The following is an 18,952-nucleotide window of genomic DNA, read 5'->3' on the forward strand; positions in this document are numbered from 1 at the left end:
CAAGAGAGTGCACACTCAGCATGTTCCTCTGACCATCAACGGTCCAACTGTGTAGAGAGTGAGCAGCACCAAGTTCCTGGGTGTGCTGGACTGAATTCACAGCAGCACTGGCCAAGTTATCACGTAATTTTTCTACTTCCTCCGCAAACTAAGAAGAGCCAGAGCCCAACCCCCATCATGTACACCTTCCACAAAAGCACCATCGAGAGCATTCTAAGGAGCTTAATCACTGTGTGATATGGTGCCTGCAATGCTTCCTGCCACAGAACTATGAACCCCCCCTGCCCCCCCAAATTCCACATGCCCAGATCCTTACACCCCCCCCCCCCCCACACACACACACACTAACATACGATCATATGCAACAGTCACTTTGTCCTATGTTACAAAGTAACTTTACATAAAATGATGCTTCTACAATATTTAGTAGTAGCTTATAATTGGTGACTGTCAGTTTGTGCGCGTATGAAAGGATATTTCAGAAGAAATTTTTTTTTAATACAAGTCGCAGTCAGCCAGAAGATGAACATTATTTACAGCAATTATTATATGATGCAGTCACACTTGTAGCAATATTTGTTAATTCTGTTTGTTGATTCAGGGTTAGCATCATCTGGGGTCCTCTGAGGGGTCATCATCATCTCTTCTCAGGTATTCTAGATCCAGACTGGTGCTTGTGTAAATCCCGTGGCAAAACAGAGAAACAAATAGAGACATAATTTGCATAGCTGCTGTTCCAATAAAGTAAAATTAATTAGTTTAACCCAAGTTAAAGAATAGGAATGTGCATTTGATCAGATACAACTGCAGTCACAATTTAAGAGATGCATTATTCAAATGCTTGGCAAAAGAGATGCATTTTTAATCTAAATTTAAACAGAGAGAGTGTGTCTGAACCCCGAACATTATCAGGAAGGCTATTGCAGAGTTTGGGAGCCAAATGTGAAAAAACTCTACCTCCTTTAGTGGACTTTGCTATCCTAGGAACTACCAAAAGACCAGCGTTTTGAGACCTTAGGGAGCGTGATGGATTGTAGCATGGTATAAGACTAGTTAAGTACGCAGGAGCTAAACCATTTAGGGCCTTATAGGTAAGTAATGATAATTTGTAACTGATACGGAACTTAATAGGTAGCCAGTGCAGAGACTGTAAAATTGGGGTAATATGATATTTTCTTGACCTGGTAAGGACTCTAGCTGCTGCATTTTGGACTACCTGTAGCTTGTTTATTAAAGATGCAGGACAACCACCTAGAAGTGCATTACAATAGTCAAGTCTAGAGGTCATGAATGCATGAACTAGCTTTTCTGCATCAGAAACAGGTAACGTTTCGTAGCTTGGCAATGTTTCTAAGATGGAAGAATGTAGCTTTTGTAACATGGGAAAAATGATTTTCAAAAGACAAGTTGCTGTCTAATATAACACCCACATTATTGACTGTAGAGGAAGTAGCAGTGCATCCGTCTAGTTGCAAATTGTAATCTACAAGATTCTGTGTACTGTTTTTTTTGGTCCAATAATTAATATCTCTGTTTTATCCAAATTTAACAAAATAAAATTATTGGTCATCCAATCTTTTAAATTTTTAACACACTCTGTCAGCTTAGATAATTTAGAAGTTTAATATAGTTCAATCAGGACCACTTCCGTCAAGTATATTTAATGACAATTATAATTGCATACAGTTAGTGTTGGCGGTATGGTTATGTTCTGGGCAACACTCCACACACCTGTCCATGCAGCCATGCTTGGACAGAGTGGGGAGAGCAGCAAGACAAACCCCCAAAACAAGCAAATGCCAAAACACCCCAACACAACTAATGCAATTTGAATGGCCATAAATGAGAAATGTTGCTTGATACTATATTTATGGGGGAAGCATCACCCAAACTCGGAGAGAAGCATACAACAAGCATGTTGCTTAGCTGCTTATGCAAAATATTTGAGAGAACAATATGGGGAGCATACACCCCTAGCAGCAGCAGCAGCCTAATATGATGGAAGTTTGTATATCATTCAATTTAAGTCTAACATGCTGAAAAATCACATTAAGGTGGGGGGTGGGAGCGTCACCCAAAGTTAAGCAATTGTGCAACAAATGTGTTCTTAAAATGCTTAAAAAGCTGCAGTAGGTAACTTTTGACGCTCTAGCGGTTAATAAACAGAACTGCTTGCGTCTTGCGGTAAAACATTGTAGCCGGAACTACTTCTCTCTGTTTATGTCTATGAAGAATCACAAAGGTACTGGGTTCCTCCGCTGAAGCAATCTAAAATAGTCTGAATATAAACACTCATTATAGGTGTACTCTAGTGATTCAGGACAGGCTGAAAACAGGGTTTGGAAAATGGATTCATGGTGTACTCACGTATTCTATACATTTATACAATCTATACCACCCAGAAATAAGATTTCTCCACTCATCCGATTTGGCCATGTTCAGCATGAAAATCCATCTCTTTAACACTGAACAACTCTAAATCCATGAAACACCATTGTAGCCCCCCTTTGAGCAAACGTCTGATGCATACAACCCCTTGCTGCGGCATGAGGAACACGTAATATGCATTAATGCTGTAGATTGCATAATGGAGGGTGGTAGTCCAGCAGGGGAAGCATGTGTCACACCCAGGGGCGGGCTATGCTTTGACTAAGCCACACCCCTTCTCAACTTCCACCTCGAGGAGGTCCCCAAAGCCAACCCAATGGCCAAACAACACGAGAACAAGTAAGTGATAAAACAAATCTTTATTTAAATATTTAAGAATAGCTTGGGGAATAGGGAAAGGGCAATTAAAACTAAACTCTGACTCGGCCCTCCAGATGGGCTATGGCCGGGAAGAGGTCAGGGAGCAAGGGGGCCACGGGGATCCGGGGCGTGGGACTCGGGGCCCGGCCAGAGTCTTAGGTATCCGTAGCGCCCTCCTTCTTCCTCCTCTTCGCTGAATACAACTCACGGTAAGTACTGGTTCACACAGTTCGTTCTCGGGGTGCTCACTCGCTTTCTCTTTCTCCACAGGCAGCGGCGTAAGTACAGGTTTCCTCGGTCTCTCCTCGTGTTACCCACTCTCTCTCCTTTTCTCTCCACAGGTATCAACTTGGGCACAATAGCACAGTTAGTTTGCTTTGAATGGCTCTCACCTCTGGGCTGGACACAGCGTACTGTAAGTACAGGTTTCGCTCTATTTCTCCTCGCGTTATCCACTCTCTCTCCTCCTCTCTACAGGTATCAACTTGGACACAAAACACAGTTACTCTGCTTTGGATGGCTTTCACCTCTGGGCTGAACACAGCGTACTGTAAGTACAGGTTTCCTCTGTTTCTCCTTGTGTTACTCACTCTCTCTTTCCTTTCCTCTCCACAGGTATCAACTTGGACACAAAGCACAGTTACTCTGCTTTGGATGGCTTTCACCTCTGGGCTGGGCACAACGGACTGTAAGTACAGGATTCGCTCTATTCCTCCTCGTGTTACCCACTCTCTCTCCTTTTCTCTCCACAGGTATCAGATTGGACACAAAGCACAGTTAGTTTTCTTTGAATAGCTCTCACCTCTGGGCTGAACACAGCGTACCGTGCTATCTCCGGAGAACTGAAGCACGCTCACAACATATACTGTACTGAACTAGGCTAGAACCAGCAGTCTCCTTGTCCTCCCGCGACGAAGTGCGTGAAGGCGGGGGTTTATCTGACAGGACACACGGCAATACACAGCAACCCACAGCAATATACAGCACCACGTCAAAATTATAGGTTTTCACAGCACGAAGACTCACCCACCACACTCAGTGTACGAAAAGGACACCCGTCTTCCTTCACTTCGCTTGGTTCGGATCTGGCGATGGAATATGCGGCCTAGCTAGTGATGTCGTCGTTGTGACTACTTCAAAAAGTATTCCTTCGGCTCTCCCACCACGCTATATTAGGGGTAGGGCCGCCCTCCTCCTCCTGGGGAGATCTACACAACGCCAGGTCAATATACAGGGCACTTTCGGCTTGCTCTTAGTACTCACATCAATGCCGCTTCCAATCCCCTTTTTCACGTCGTCTCAATTCGCCGTATAATCCGTTCACTTCTCAACCTTTAAGGTTCGCGATGTCTTCACAATCATACAATTCCAGCCTGAGGGAGAGAGAGAGTTAGACAGCCACCAGCAGCGCACCAAGACGGGCACGACACAGTGCTTCACACACACCAGAAAGAGCCCCCGGACTGTGAAATAACTTGGCCTTAAGTACTGCCTTGTCCAGCGTATCCTCCAATCACCAACCGCTGTCCCTAACTAGGCACAGGTGCATCGAATTCCCTGATTCTCCCTCTTACGGCGCTACCGGAAGTTCCGGTGTTCTGTTTTTCCGGTCCGGGCGGAAACACTTCCGGGCGGAACCAAACTTCCCGAATTTTGGTTCCGCCCCTAAAGATCGTCACCTTGTGACATCCTCCCCCGCCAATCCGTTCTAGTCCCTAGAACGTCCTCGGGCTGTCCACTCACCATAGCGGGCAGGGGGTCGGCCTCGGTTCTCTCGCTGGGATCGTCTCACTGGTGAATCGGGCTCAGCTTGTTCAGGGGCTGCTTCTGGTTCTCTCGGGGCGATCGGGGGTGGTGCCACCACGGGTCTCCCTGGTACCACAGCCCAACCTTCAATCCAGGGGGCCGCTGGTACAGGTTCCGTGGGGACTTCTTCCACGGCTTCAGGGTAGTTAGGGCATGGGCGAATCATGTTCCGGTGCACCACACGGTCGGGGCCTGACTTCCCTTCTGGCCGGATGGTATAGACCGGCTGTCCCGGCCTCTGCTGCCGGCAGACTACATAAGGGGTGGCCTCCCAACGGTCACTCAGTTTCCCCTTCCCCTGCCGCCGATTATCTCTCACCAACACCCTCTCTCCTGGCAGTAGAGGGGCTTCTCTAGCAGTCCGATCATACAACCGCTTACTTTTCTCTCCTGCCGTCTGTATCCTTTTCGACACCTGCTCGTAGGCGAAATGCAAGCGCTGGTGATGGCGCCCCACCCACTCCGTTACACTTGCTTCCTCTTGGTCGGCTGTCACTCCTAGGACCAGGTCAGTAGGCATTCGTATGTGTATGCCAAACATCAGGTACGTGGGGGCGTAACCCGTAGTACTATGTATACTGTTGTTATAGGCCTGTAGGAGGCTTGGCAATGCACTCACCCAATCGTCCTGCCGTTGTTGGTCCAAGGTCCCCAGCAGCCCCAATAGGGTCTGATTGAATCTCTCACAGCCGCCGTTCCCCTGAGGATGATACGAAGTGGTGTGAGTTTTCGTGCAACCGTACAACTGGCATAGTTCTTTAATTACCCTGGACTCAAAGTTGGCTCCTTGATCGGAGTGCAGAAACTCCGGGCATCCGAACGTCTGGAAGACGGCCCGCCATAAAACTGTAGCGGTGGTGGTTGCAGTCTGGTCGAGGGTGGGGATAGCCCAAGCGTACTTTGTGAACAAATCCGTTATTACCAAGATGTTCTGGTAGCGATCTCGTGGTCGGCCCAGTGTCAAGAAGTCCATAGCCATGATATGAAGGGGGGCCTTCGCATGGATGGGTACCATTGGCGCTCGGACCTCCCGTCTGGACTTAAACAATATGCATCTCGGGCAAGCTTGAATTAGGGCGTGCACCGATGCCTCTAGCCCGGGCCAAAAGAAGAATCTCCTAAGCAGGGACACGGTCCTCTCCTGTCCCTGGTGCCCCAACTGGTTGTGGTACGCCGAAACTAACGCCGTTACCTCATCTGCGGGTACCACGATCTGGCGTACTTCTTCGCCCAACTTCGGGTCACTGACCCTTCTGCACAGAACGCCATCTCTCAGCTCCAGCCTGTCCCATTGCCCCAGCAGCCTCCTCCCAGTATCCGTCTGGGCTAACCTCTCCGCTGGCGTCAGCCGTCGGCCCTGTTCCAGCCATTCTCTTACCAGCCGCACATCTTGATCCCTGGCCTGTCTCTCCCTCCACCGACGGGGATCCCATCCCCAGTTCTCAGGCACGGCCTCTTGTCTGCTGCCTGGTGCCTCTACTGCTCCTACCATATAGCCCTCCTCCGGGCTGGCCCCTCCGGGGCTTTCCGCTTCGGGCAGCCTTGAGAGGACGTCCGCGTTCGTGTGTTCACGCCCTGGTCGGTACTGTAGTTGATAGTCAAAGTTGGCCAGTTGGGCCACCCACCGCTGCTCCACGGCTCCCAGCTTCGCCGTCTGTAAGTGTACTAATGGGTTATTGTCTGTAATGATCGTCACCTTGGCACCCCAGAGGTAGTCTTTAAATTTCTCACTTAGGGCCCACTTCAATGCCAGCAGCTCCAATTTGAAAGAACTATAGTTCGCATCGTTCCTCTCGGCTGGGTGGAGGCTCCGGCTGGCGTACGCGATGACCCTCTCGACTCCGTCCTGCCGTTGAGCCAACACCGCTCCCAGCCCGAGATTGCTGGCATCTGTATACAAAAGGAATGGTTTTGTGAAATCTGCGTATGCCAAGATAGGGGCCTGTAGCAGCTCCTGCTTCAATGTCTGGAACGCCGACTCACAATTTGCATCCCAGTCTACGTTGGGCGACCCCCGGCCCCAGTTACGACCTGTGCCAACCAGCAACTGATTAAGGGGTTTAGCAATTTTTGAAAAGTCCTTTATGAACCGCCTATAGTATCCCACAAATCCTAAAAAGGATCGCACTTGCCTCACTGTCCTCGGGGCCTTCCAGTCTTTCACGGCCGATACCTTTCCAGGATCTACGGACACTCCAGGCGCACTGACCACGTGGCCCAGAAAGTTGACTTCTCTCCGTAGTAAGTGACACTTATTGGGCTGTAGTTTCAATCCGTACTTCTCCATGGCCCGAAAGACTTCCTCGAGGTGCCTCAGGTGTGAATCAAAATCTGGGGAGTAGACAATCACATCATCCAGGTAAACTAGTACTGACTCCATTAACTGACCTCCCAAGCACCGCTGCATCAGCCGCTGGAAGGTGGCCGGAGCGTTACAGAGCCCGAAAGGCATCCGGTCCCATTCAAATAGTCCAAACGGGGTTGTAAAGGCAGTCTTCTCCCGGTCTGCTTCGGCCACCTGCACCTGCCAGTAGCCACTGGCCAAATCTAGGGTAGAGTACCATGCTGACTGCGTGAGGCTGGCAAGCGAATCTTCAATCCGCGGCAAAGGGAAAGCGTCTTTCTTAGTCACGAGGTTCAGCTTACGGTAGTCCACGCAGAATCTCCAAGCCCCCGTCTTCTTTTGCACCAGCACTATGGGGGCCGCCCACGGGCTGCTGCTTTCCCTGACAACCCCTTGCTTCAGCATGCCTTGCAGGAGTGTACGTACCTCGGTATACAAAGTGGGCGGAATTGGGCGATACCTCTCCCGGCTGGGCCCTGCATCCCCGGTAGGTATATGATGTTGTACCACCTGGGTGCATCCGTAGTCTTCATCGTGGGTGGCGAACACATGCTGCCATCTCCGAAGGAGGGCCTGTAACTTCTGTGTCTGTGCTTGTTCTAAATCCTCCCCTTGTAATGACTCACCCGCCAGGTGGCTCGGCACACTCCTCTCCATACCACCCCATGGGGTGTCTACTTGTGTCAGGGCCACCTCGATGACAGTGGGGCACACCTGACGAAAACTAATATCCCTCTCTTCCCTTACTTGGTGGGGTGTAACCGTTGTCAGACGGGCTAATCGTTGGTGCCGATGTAGTTGCACCGCGTATGGGTGTACATTCCGTATCCTCACGGGGACTCTCCCCCGCCGGACCGTCGCTAGTCCTCGTGCCACTTCCACTTGTGGACAATCCACATGGGGCTCCACCAGCACCCACTCTTCTGGGCCCACTCTTCGGGGCGGTACTCGCGCCCACACAACAGCCTCACTTTTTGCGGGGACAGACAAAGCAAAACGACACATCACTCTTCCTACCTCTTCCTGTTCTCTGCGGACTTGGCTCATTTGCACCCTTCGACAGTCAGCTACCACACACTCCCACTTGGGCCTCTCTGCAGGTGGTATCTTCGATACGGGCCTAGCCCGAAATAGCTCTTCCCAGCAATCAGCGAGGACATTCATGCCCAACAGGGCTCGATGTGCACCCAGACAATGGTCTTGCACGATAATCACACCTTTCTGGGGGACCATCACTCCGTGAACCTCTAGGTCCGTCAATCGGTAGCCAATATATGGGATGTCGAGGCCGTTTGCGCCCTTCAGAGTAAGCCAGGGGGCCTCCGCCCCTGGTGCCCCTTGTTTCCCAAACACTTCTTCGGATAAACTCTCAGCAAATAACGTCACTTGGGAGCCTGTGTCTACCAGGCATTGAATCTCCTTGCCGCACACTCTCACCTTCGCCACGGGGCTACGCCCAATCATCTGGCTCCTAGAGCCATATCCTCTTCCAGGGTCTTCTCGAGGGGTCCCGGCCACACGACCCACAGTGGCCGGCCGACCTAAAACCCCCCTTCTGACGCCCTGCGGGGCCCACACTGGCGGCTATAGTGACCTGGTTTGCCACAGCGGTTGCAGATGGGTCGCCCTTGCTCGTCCCATTCAAAACGGGGCCGATTAAAGTGATTCGGGCGCCTGAACGGCTCTCGGCCTCCCTCTGAGTACACTCGGTCTCGGGGCGCCGGCCGTGGTTCCTCCCGCGCCCATCCTTGGCGCAATTCTCCTACGAGGGCTTGAGACAGTTCAGACATCTGATCGCGGACATCTTTCAAAAGTTCAGCCTTCAGTGCTTGCTTCCAGTCAGGGCCTCCGGGTTGTGCTGGTGCTACTTCACTGACGGCCGCACACACTGGGGGACCACTCACCTCAGTCTCATCACCTTCCAGGGCCAGTGCCTCTTTCTTCAGATCTTCGAACGTAAGACCCGGGTCCCTTCGAAACTGGATACGTAGGCTCTGTCTCACCGGACCCTCCTTCAGCCCCAGAAGAAACTGGTCCCGCAATAGAGTCTCTCCATCTCCCAACCCGTGGTCCTGACGGGTCTGTAGTCGGGCGAATTGCTCTCGCAACCTCAGGGCGTAAGCTCTAATCGGTTGACGGGGGCCCTGCTTACAATTGAAGAACTGGGAGCGAAGGACAGCTACGGGGGTGTGGTCACCATACTGTTCAGTGAGGAACTGGAACACGGTTTGGGCGTTGGCTCTAACGGCTTCGGGGGCGGCATGCACCTCTCGCCGCGCTTCTCCATCCAGGGAGTTTAACACAAATTGAAGCCGCTGGGCTGCACTAAGGCCCTGTAGGTCGGCCAGGTACTCTAGTTGGGCCTTCCATTCAGACAATCGTACCTCGGATTCTGTCCCCCCATACTTTTGGATCCAGGGGCTCCTCATAAAAACGGGCATAGCACGGGGTTGGGCTGAAGGCCCCGCGTCGTCGGTCATTGGACGACCTTGGTTACTCAACTCGAGGTGGAAACCCTGTCGACTACGCCAAATCTGTCACACCCAGGGGCGGGCTATGCTTTGACTAAGCCACACCCCTTCTCAACTTCCACCTCGAGGAGGTCCCCAAAGCCAACCCACTGGCCAAACAACACGAGAACAAGTAAGTGATAAAACAAATCTTTATTTAAATATTTAAAAATAGCTTGGGGAATAGGGAAAGGGCAATTAAAACTAAACTCTGACTCGGCCCTCCAGATGGGCTATGGCCGGGAAGAGGTCAGGGAGCAAGGGGGCCACGGGGATCCGGGGCGTGGGACTCGGGGCCCGGCCAGAGTCTTAGGTATTCGTAGCGCCCTCCTTCTTCCTCCTCTTCGCTGAATACAACTCACGGTAAGTACTGGTTCACACAGTTCGTTCTCGGGGTGCTCACTCGCTTTCTCTTTCTCCACAGGCAGCGGCGTAAGTACAGGTTTCCTCGGTCTCTCCTCGTGTTACCCACTCTCTCTCCTTTTCTCTCCACAGGTATCAACTTGGGCACAATAGCACAGTTAGTTTGCTTTGAATGGCTCTCACCTCTGGGCTGGACACAGCGTACTGTAAGTACAGGTTTCGCTCTATTTCTCCTCGCGATATCCACTCTCTCTCCTCCTCTCTACAGGTATCAACTTGGACACAAAACACAGTTACTCTGCTTTGGATGGCTTTCACCTCTGGGCTGAACACAGCGTACTGTAAGTACAGGTTTCCTCTGTTTCTCCTTGTGTTACTCACTCTCTCTTTCCTTCACTCTCCACAGGTATCAACTTGGGCACAATAGCACAGTTAGTTTGCTTTGAATGGCTCTCACCTCTGGGCTGAACACAGCGTACTGTAAGTACAGGTTTCCTCTGTTTCTCCTTGTGTTACTCACTCTCTCTTTCCTTTCCTCTCCACAGGTATCAACTTGGACACAAAGCACAGTTACTCTGCTTTGGATGGCTTTCACCTCTGGGCTGGGCACAACGTACTGTAAGTACAGGATTCGCTCTATTCCTCCTCGTGTTACCCACTCTCTCTCCTTTTCTCTCCACAGGTATCAGATTGGACACAAAGCACAGTTAGTTTGCTTTGAATAGCTCTCACCTCTGGGCTGAACACAGCGTACCGTGCTATCTCCGGAGATCTGAAGCACGCTCACAACATATACTGTACTGAACTAGGCTAGAACCAGCAGTCTCCTTGTCCTCCCGCGACGAAGTGCGTGAAGGCGGGGGTTTATCTGACAGGACACACGGCAATACACAGCAACCCACAGCAATATACAGCACCACGTCAAAATTATAGGTTTTCACAGCACGAAGACTCACCCACCACACTCAGTGTACGAAAAGGACACCCGTCTTCCTTCACTTCGCTTGGTTCGGATCTGGCGATGGAATATGCGGCCTAGCTAGTGATGTCGTCGTTGTGACTACTTCAATAAGTATTTCTTCGGCTCTCCCACCACGCTATATTAGGGGTAGGGCCGCCCTCCTCCTCCTGGGGAGATCTACACAACGCCAGGTCAATATACAGGGCACTTTCGGCTTGCTCTTAGTACTCACATCAATGCCGCTTCCAATCCCCTTTTTCACGTCGTCTCAATTCGCCGTATAATTCGTTCACTTCTCAACCTTTAAGGTTCGCGATGTCTTCACAATCATACAATTCCAGCCTGAGGGAGAGAGAGAGTTAGACAGCCACCAGCAGCGCACCAAGACGGGCACGACACAGTGCTTCACACACACCAGAAAGAGCCCCCGGACTGTGAAATAACTTGGCCTTAAGTACTGCCTTGTCCAGCGTATCCTCCAATCACCAACCGCTGTCCCTAACTAGGCACAGGTGCATCGAATTCCCTGATTCTCCCTCTTACGGCGCTACCGGAAGTTCCAGTGTTCTGTTTTTTCCGGTCCGGGCGGAAGAAAACACTTCCGGGCGGAACCAAACTTCCCGAATTTTGGTTCCGCCCCTAAAGATCGTCACCTTGTGACACATGCACCCTTCGGAAACTTAGAATGGCATCCAGTATGAATGAAAATGCTCCATAGAAGCACCTCCGTCAGAATAAAAATGCCTAAACGGAAATGGTAATCTGTTGAGAGGTAGGATAACCTTCTGTAACCGAACTAAATTTAAATCCTGCCATGTAAACATGTTAAACTGATTACTTGTACCCATGTAATCACATCAATAGTCGGTCATCAGAATGGGAACGTGATGTCGGCAACGCTGTGCATTCAGTGATTAGTAGACACTGACATTACAGTAGAGACTGGGAAATAGTGGACAAAGATGATAAAAATTGCAGTTACACAATAACACAGATTAGAATGGAATCTGGAATCTCATGACCAGAGCAGAAAGCTGATGTAATAGGTGAAGCACAATTAACTGCTTTCAGCTTAGAAACAACACTATGACTGCATCTGAAAACTTAGGCAGATGACTTGCTGGCTTGCTGTCTAATCATTCAATGACTTTGCAGGCAGCGTTTTTTCCCAAAGGCACCTCATGCAATGGATTTTGGACAGGCTTCTGAGACGGAGTAATGATTTAATGATCTACATCAAAATATATTGAGAGCTTTGGTTATAACTAAGTGGATATTTCATTACTGTGTAGCAACAATCACTTTCTGGGGAATAATTAACTCAAATGAAGTGAATATACATGAGTCTATGAATATAACGTGCTTATTGCTTAAAAAATATTAAATTACCCAAAGAGGGAATATTTAATCATTTAAAGGTAACCTTTACTAGAATTAATTTAAGTTACTCTAGACAATCTGTTCGTCCAGCGAACTGGAAGCTAGACTTCCTTATCAAAATTCAATAAAAATACCCTTCTTACAAACTCCAAGAAATATTAATCTTCTGATCAGGAAAAACAATATTTTCTGTGTCTGTACTACTAAGATTACTGAAATTAATTAATATAAAACAAAGCTCGTAGCGTAGATCACACGATTCAGGGACTTCGATCTCAATGAGCAATAAAACAATTCAATTCAAGCAAATTATAAGATTTAATAAAAACAGACTAAAGAGTACATAACTACAATTCACACGGAGTAAATATGAGTATATAGCAAAACGAAAATACAATTTAAACAAGGTAAACGAACAAGAATAATAATGAAATAAATGAGAGAGAGAGAGAGATAAAGAGAGAGAGAGAGGGGGGGGGGGGAGAGAAAGTGAAAGTGAGAACCAATCTCAGCGTGACAATTTCAAACAGTTAACTTTGCAAGAGACCCCAAGTCATTGAATAATTTCACAAACATGGAATAGCCTAGACAACCTTAAACAGCAATTTTAGTTGCGATATAAGAAAGTACTTGCTTTGATCTGGCTCTTGTGTGTAGCTGCGCTCAAATTGTCCGGTCCGTGCGGCCTCAGCGTGGTTCTTTCCAGAGCAGATGATGCGCGAGCTCGATGGTTAACGCGAAGGTAAACTTTGCCAAAAGATGACTAGACTTAAGTTTGTTTGGCTCGTGAAGGCAATTGAACGAAGTCAAATATCAGAAGACAATAAAGAAAAACTAGAATGAAACGAAAAGTAAAGAAGAATAAACGGGAGAACTTCTTGAAGTCCGGTTGCAAAGCTGGGAATCCTCTTTTCTCTCTGGCGGAATGCCCAGAATACAGGTTTCCCTGAGCTTTTACGTAAATCTAGGTTTACACCTATTTTTTAGTATGAGCCAATGAAGTGTAAACAAACTAAGGCGGGAAAAATCTTCTTTGTTTGCTGATCTCCGCCCACTGGTCTAATTTATGGCGATGTCAAAGTTAAACATTTTTCTTAAGCAAGATCGTTCCTCTGAAACAATGCATCTTTTTGTAATTTGCTATCAAGATTCATTACAGCCGTGTTTTTACGACTATACAGACACCAAGAACTATGATTTTACCAATCCCGTATCCAAAGGTACAGAGTTATTCTTAACTAAATGCATATAAAGTTTGCATTAAACACACAGTAACATTCATATATTCCACTATGCCGCATACATACATTTGAGCACAAAAAGGGAGACATTAAAATACATTTAGAGGTAGTTTAAGTAAAAAAAAGTCCATGGGCTAGCCAAAAAATGCTTGTGCCTGTTTTTGAGTGTGTGTGCGTCTCATGACTGTGTGTGCGTCTATTTCACTGGAATGTGCGATCAAGAAGGGGGGGTGTTTGTCTTCCCTTTTGAAGTTCGATATCGCATCTCTGGATAGTCTCCAAGGTGTTATAACTCTCATCCACTCCAGGACGTTGCCGTCATGGCGGCGCCCAGGGTGGTGAGTTATGTTGTAAGAGGGTTGTAAAACGAAAGTCCTGTTTTTTTCTTTAACTCACGTTCTGGTCTTTGAGTGTAGAATGTGTCAAAAGGGTCAGGATTCATTAATATGGAACAGATGGTTGAATACCATCCGCTCATTGGTGTTACATTCCCCCTTTGTGGTCGGATGATGCCCTGTGGTCATTATCGGACAACACCCACCACCATGGTCGGATGGCAGGTGAATCCTGACAGTCGGATAGCAGGTGTTTGTTAGGGCTGAGGACTCAACTCGATGAGGTCCTTATCCGTCTCTGGTGTGGTACCTTCCCTTCGGGGTTTCCATCGGAGACCTCCAATCCTAGTTGTCTTGAGTTTAGCTGCAGAGATTCGCATCTCGTTGAGTTTCCTGTATAGGACTAAGGCCACGCCAAGGGTCAGGGTGTGGCCGACGACCATGGAGATACACAGTGCTGTGTCAGCTGCAGTCCAGGCTTGGACAACAGGTGAGGTGTTCAGGATGGGCAATCGAGACAAGGCTTGGAGGGCTGCGTCGACGGGAGCAATGTCAATGAGCTGAGGCCCGCCTTTTTCAATCCACAGTTACAACTCCGGACCTAGGGTGAAGTTGTAGTTCTTGAAGAAGGATGGGATTTCTAGTTCTGATTGGTACTCTTCACTCGGAAGATGGTATAAGGCCAGATCGTCGAGGTGGAGGATGGCCCCTCGTGGGACTTGAATCCACATGCTCTGGTCAAGCAGATTGACACGGGTGGCTGTGTCATGCTGGTCGTAGGTCAGTGTAGCGGTACGTACTGGAGTGTTAACGAGCCATCTATCACCTACAATCTCAGCTTACGTCTCGGTGATGTGGCTGCGAGGCTGGGCATCGGCAGGGCAACGCGTGTCGCTGATCATGGGTTGCAACCCGCAGATTCCATCAGTATTGTCTCTGAGAAACGGTTTGCTGGGGCAGAGGTAGTGAATGTCTTTAGTTAGGGTGCACATGTGAAGGTTTGGGGCTAAGTACAGCTGGGTGTTGCTGTCATGGTACGCCACCACCTCAGGGGTACGTATCTTGATATGAGTGTTATCCTTCCAGAACCCCACATTAACAATGTCTTTGAGTCTGTAGATTCGGCTTGACTCTATGATGGGTAAGTTCAGGAGGAAACTCATCTCCTTCTGCTCAGGATCCACGTAAAGGGGAATAGCACTACCTAGAGAGTAGGCAAGGTGGATTTGCATAGGATCAGTGGGTGTGGTGATGGCGGAAGCCAGCACATTTTGCACCAAGCTTAGGGGTATCAGGTATGGTGGAATTCTTCCCATGGTTAGACTGTCGATGGAAGAACTCACTTCCCGTAGCATGTCAGTCATTAATGTTGTGACCAGCTGCGTTTGGGCAAAGTCATTCTGGAACACAGTGAACAGCTGTTTCATGGAGTTCATGGTCTGGTTCAAAAGCATGCTGTGGGTGTTGAGAATGACCACCGTTCCTTTCAAAGTCTTTCCAATGGTTTGCAAGGATGCACTCTGTGTAGTGAGTTGCTCTTTTAGCTGTGGAAGTTCAGTCTGAATTTCAGCCACATGCCGTCTCACAGTGGCTATATTTACTGCATTGACACTGGACATACCAATGTTGAACAGAGTTCCAACAGCAGCGGCGGCTCCGAGCAGCGCTCCCAGGAAACGTTTGGGGCGGCGGTTGTGTCCACCTAGTTCCGCCTGGGTAACAGTCATCTTCTCATGTTTGTTGAGCATGTGCTTGACATCAGCCTCAGCGTGCTGGAGGGAATCCTCTGTCCAACGGGCACCAGCCCAGCTGTACTGGGCTACTGCGCGGGGGTAGTGTGCTCTGTAGACGTTGCGGGGGTCGAGTCGAACGTATACTTTCTGGGTGTACGTCCGACAATTCGTGATCAGGAGTCCTGGTTGCTCTCTCAATACAATGCCCGAGGCAGGACCCGGTGTGATAATGTCTGATGACGGCTGGCCTCTGGTTGACTGGAGGCACAGGATGAGAATCCACAGCAGCATCCTGTTACAGGCCAGAGAGAGAGAGAGAGAGAAGGGGAGGAGAAGGGAAAAGAGAGAGAGGGAACAGGTCAGTGAGGTTTGTCCCGGGTTGGATGGGACAGTCTTTTCGCTTCGATGGCGGCGGTTGGTGTTTAGCTTGCATTGGCCCCTCCCTGTCTTTCTCTGCTAGTGGCCACATGTCTCTTAATCTGGTTACGGTGGACCCATTTGAGAACTGGTTCTCTCGATCCCCGACTTAGCTGGATTTGGTACGCAACTGGGGAGAGTTTGTTCGTAATCTCATGAGGTCCCGTCCAGTGTGGCAGGAATTTCTTTGACAGCCGCTGGGGGCCTGTCTGAGTTGGCGGGGTGAAGCGGTAATACAAGACCCTGTCGCCCACATTCAGTTCCTGGTGTGACGCTTTCCGGTCATAGTATGCTTTCTGGCCTTCAGTGCTTTTTTGCAGGTGTTGCTGGGCAAAAGCAAACGTTGTTTTCAAGTGTCTATGGAGCTCGTCAAGGTACTGGAATGTGGTGTAAGCAGTGACAAGGTTGGAGTCTCCTGGTTGATACAGCAAGTGTAGTGGCAGGGTCATCTGCCGCCCAGTCATGAGTTCAAAAGGGGACACCCGTGTTGATTCCTGTGGGGTGGCTCTGATGGCCATCAACACAAGGGGTAGTTTCACATCCCAGTCTTTCTGATTAGCAGACACATACTTTTTCAGCATGGCGACCACCGCTCGGTTCGATCTCTCTTAACTTCGATCTCTCTACCTGGCCGGATGCAATTGGATGGTGGCTGATGTGTAGTTTAGCTTGTACCCCTAGGCATTTCCAGATCTGTTGCATGATCTCGGCCGTGAAGTGGGTACCTCTGTCTGAGTTGACTCTCAGTGGCAATCCGAACCGGGAGAAGATATGGTTCATCAGGAGGTATGCAGTGGTTTGGGCAGTGTCATTGGGTGCTGGCAGACACTCTACCCACTTGGTAAACTGGCACACCACCGTGAGGAAGTACTTGTTGCCTCTTGTTGATCTGGGCAGGGGCCCTACCCAGTCGATTTGGAGGTCTGACCACGGGAACGTGATCCCTCTGCGTTGCAGTGGGGCTCTGTAGTTTGGGTTTGCTGGTGTGAACTGGCAGCACACAAGACATTCTCTGACGTACTCTGCCACATCTTGTTGCATGCCAGGCCAAAATGCCACCTGTCTCAGTGTGTCATACGTGGCTCTGGCACCGTGGTGTCCAGCACATGGTGTGTCGTGGGCGTACATTAGCATTACCCCCTTTTGGCATCGTGGCACCACGAGCCGTGGCGATGTGCTGTCATCAGGTGCAAACCACAGAATGTCATCTTGTACACGTAGCATGTGTCTGGTGTTATACAGGTGTCGGAGGCACGAGTCATCATTGAGCTCGGCTTCAGTGATAGGGTGGTTGGAGGGGTCAGAGAGGTGGTTAAGAATTGTCTTTATGGCAGTGTCAGAGGCTTGCATATCCGCAATGTCGTTGTTGGAGATCTGCGGAGTTAGCGATAGCGACTGTGAGGCGGGCACTGCCACAGGTGAAGGTCGTTTGCTGCAGGTTAACACTGCAACATCGGGGCTGGGTGTGGGTTCTGGGGGTGACCACACCTCCCCATGTAGTGGGCCTGTTATGGCGAGGGTGTCGGTTTTATCATTTAAGTCTTTGTCCAGCCCTGGTAGCTTAGAGTGTCCTTTTACCTTCTTCCAGTACACAGTCATATTGTGCATTTCGGTGATGTTATCACATTCTTGGAACAGGTGTTGGTGTCTGACTAGCTCGTTGTTTGCCGTTTTGAAACCATTCTGTTTCCAGCCCGGAAGGTGGCACACAAAACTGAGTCTGGCATAGTTAGAGTCTGTACAGATGAGGATTTCTCTGATGTCATGGGCTGATGCGATCTGCAGAGTTATGAGAATGGCTGCTATTTCTGCATATTGTGATGACTGGGGACCTAACTTGAAGTGTTGTGGGGAACACGGCTGGTTGTTGACCCACAGCACTCCTGCACCTGCCTTAAGGATGCAATCGTGATTGTAGGAGCATCCATCGACGTAGGCTGTGAGCATGCCCTGACACGCATTCTCTTCAAAGTACCTGTGACAGGTCGGTTGTTGCTGTTGGGGTTCTTGCACACCCATTTCTTCTGCAGATGTGTTATCAGAACAGTTTTGGCATGCGGCCAGGCCATTGCCCAGTGCAGACTTGTGATTCTGTGCATACCGTGCCTCAACATTGCGTCCTTGGAGGGCCATTAACCATGGCTATGCGTGAATTGGTGACCACGCCATCTCGGATTCGCTGGCTGTTGAGGAACATTACTGGCTGGTGGCAAGTCTCTATGATAACTTTCTGTGCCCCAATGTAATTGGAGAATCGCTGAATTGCCCATACAGTGCAGAGCAGAGCTTTTTCACAGTCTGAGAACTTACACTTTGGTGGAAGCAGTGTCTTGCTGGCATAGGCAACTACTTTCTTGTCTTGGTCATGCCGTTGGTACAGGCCAGCACTGAGACATTGGTTGGAGAACCCAGCTTCCAGGTAGAATTCCTTTTGTGGATCGGGGTAAGCAAGACACGGAGCTGTGCATAAATGTATTTTTAGTTCTTTCATGGCGTGTTCTTGAGCCTCTGACCAGACGAAAGGGCAGTCCTTGTTTAGCAGAGCTGTCAGAGGTCTGGCAATGTCTGAGTAGTTTTCGATGAGCTGTCGAGAGTAATTGCATACCCCTAGAAAGCTCCGCAGCTCAGAGACGTTGGTGGGAGGCTTGATGTTCTGAATGGCATGAATGCGGTTTGACTGAGGTTCAATGCCTTGGGATCCGATGAGCAGGCCCACGTAGTTAACCTTAGTTCGGCACCACTGTCCTTTGTGGAGGGCGATCTTGGCTCCACCACCGGACACCTGTTGAAGGTGAATGCCAACTTGTGTTGGTCTTCCGGGTGCACCGGAATGGTCCAGAATCCAGAGGCCACATCAAGTGTAGAGAAGATTGTGGCTCCTCTGATTCGGGGTAGTTCTTGTTCTAGCTGGGTCATGGGCCATCGTGACAGTGGCACCTGTTGATTCAGTTTCCTGTAGTCAATGGTGGGTCGCCATTTGCCGTTAGGTTTAAGGACGGGCCAGATGGGGGCTGAGTAGGTGCTGTTGCATGGACGGATGACCCCCTTTTCAAGCATAGATTCGATGATCTCCTGCACTGGTTCGTGTGAGGCGATGGGAATCTTGTACTGTCT

The 18,952-nt window shown here is 49.5% G+C and overlaps 1 long non-coding RNA gene across 1 annotated transcript; it reads right to left on the reverse strand.

Moving 5' to 3' along the window:
• Positions 1-9,827: 9,827 nt before the first annotated feature.
• LOC127938342 (uncharacterized) lies at positions 9,828-11,234 on the reverse strand. Its single transcript, XR_008148680.1, has 3 exons — positions 10,504-11,234; positions 10,090-10,228; positions 9,828-9,954 (listed from the first exon to the last, which is right to left on the reverse strand). It is a non-coding gene; the product is annotated as an uncharacterized LOC127938342 (long non-coding RNA).
• Positions 11,235-18,952: the final 7,718 nt, after the last annotated feature.

The sequence above is a fragment of the Carassius gibelio genome, chromosome A20 (genome assembly GCF_023724105.1).
Source record: "Carassius gibelio isolate Cgi1373 ecotype wild population from Czech Republic chromosome A20, carGib1.2-hapl.c, whole genome shotgun sequence".
Taxonomy (NCBI): domain Eukaryota; kingdom Metazoa; phylum Chordata; class Actinopteri; order Cypriniformes; family Cyprinidae; genus Carassius; species Carassius gibelio.